Below are 1,798 nucleotides of genomic sequence, written 5' to 3'. Positions count from 1 at the left end.
CATCTGTAAAAAAAAAAAAAAAAAGGAAAATAATACCTAGCTCATAGAGTAGTTATGAAATTTGGAAATAGTATATGTAAAGTCCTTAACACTGGGCCTAGAACACAGTATGAACTCAATAATTAAGAGTATTATTCCCTTATTCTCAATGCTATTCCCAGGAAAGTCTTTCATGTTCTCATCAGAGTTAATAGGGAAAAGGGCTCCCGATGAAAATATTTTCTTTAGAGCTACTCTGGAAAACACAATATTCATATTTGGAGACATGACATAATTTTTGGAGGCTTGGAAAGAAGCTCAATTTTATAGTTTAAATTTCCTACACCATTACTCTTAAAACTCTTAAAAATATTTGTAGTCTCTTCTCTGAAATATATTAGACGAATTTCTGAAATTTTTGAAATTTTGAAAGATTTAAGCTTGACACTATAAGTCATTCCATCCGCACCATAATTAAATAGTTTTTTTTTTAATCTTAATGTGAGATGGCAAACAAGATCATAAACACTATTTCCCCAAAACGGTCTATTACTGAAATATATTTCAATTGAAATAAAACTTTTATGGATCATATTAGTAAAGCATTACTTTTAATAATTTGGCTTCCATTCTTTCAAGCCTCATAACCTTGCAAACTGGTTTGAGGTAGAAGAGAAAGCCCATCTTACAGCCCCTGATGATGTTCCCAGTAGGGAAAACAGCATTGCTTCTTATTAAATGACTATCTCCTTGAGCAGAAATTAATCTGGGTCATCGTGGTACTATCTAAATCTGCCATCTTTTGAAATTGTGCATTAGAATTGGAGGTTGTTTAGCTATATATTTAAACTTAGGCAGGAATTAATTCAGAAGATGTTAGCTTCAGATTCTGAATAGAGGCTCTGTTGATGTGACTGAGTCCTGTGAGTGGTGGCAGAATCCTGTTAGAAGGGTGTTAAATAGTTTTCTCAGCTTCGTAACAAGTGTTGCCGCTTTGGGGATCTAGTGTGCAACTGAGTTGAGTAATTGATGTCTTCTTATAACGTACAAAAAAGCTTTTCTAACTCTTAAATCACCTTATTAAGAATACGTGTCACACATTCCAGAGCAATCAGAACCCAGAAAATCCGTATTAGTTTCCAAAGACATTGAATCTTTTATCTTAAAAAAAAAAAAGTATATATTAAAAATAAAAAAAATGTATAACAAGTATAGGATTAAAAAAAAATCTCTCTCTCCTTTCCATCTTTCATGTCTTCCAGGTCCTGCTATATTCCACTCTCATAAATAACCACTATATTTGCATATAAAAATAACTATACATTTATATTATTTTTTCCCTTTCATTTTAACACAACAGGTAGCATGTTTTACATACTGTTCTGAATCTTAATTTTTTTTTTTCACTTGTCAATATGCCTTGGGAATTTTCTTATAACATTACATACATTGTGCATTTTCTGTGTTAGTCTGGATCCTCTGAGAAGCAGATGCTAAGACAGTATTCAGCATGAAATACCTGTAAGAGAAAGTGGGAAGGAGCGCAGAGGGGCCAGGAGAGTTGTCAGACCACAATACAAATCCCACTCTGAACAAAAGAGAGAGAGAGAGAAGAGCTGAGTGGATGTGACTTAGACTATGATCCAGTTTGGCAAGACTGTTGGGAGCTCTCATTTACAGTCACTCATTAGAGGAGTCTCGAGTTTCCCAGGAATGGGCCAGCCTCAGTGTCCCTGCCGCATCCAGTCTTTGGCTGGAAGCAGCCAGGGAGAGCTTGGACTTCTTAGGCTGATAGGTAGACATGAGTGACAGGGGAATG

This window comes from Pteropus alecto, unplaced genomic scaffold (genome assembly GCF_000325575.1).
Source record: "Pteropus alecto unplaced genomic scaffold, ASM32557v1 scaffold171, whole genome shotgun sequence".
In the NCBI taxonomy this organism is placed as follows: domain Eukaryota; kingdom Metazoa; phylum Chordata; class Mammalia; order Chiroptera; family Pteropodidae; genus Pteropus; species Pteropus alecto.
Note: the sequence above shows the minus strand (reverse complement) of the source record.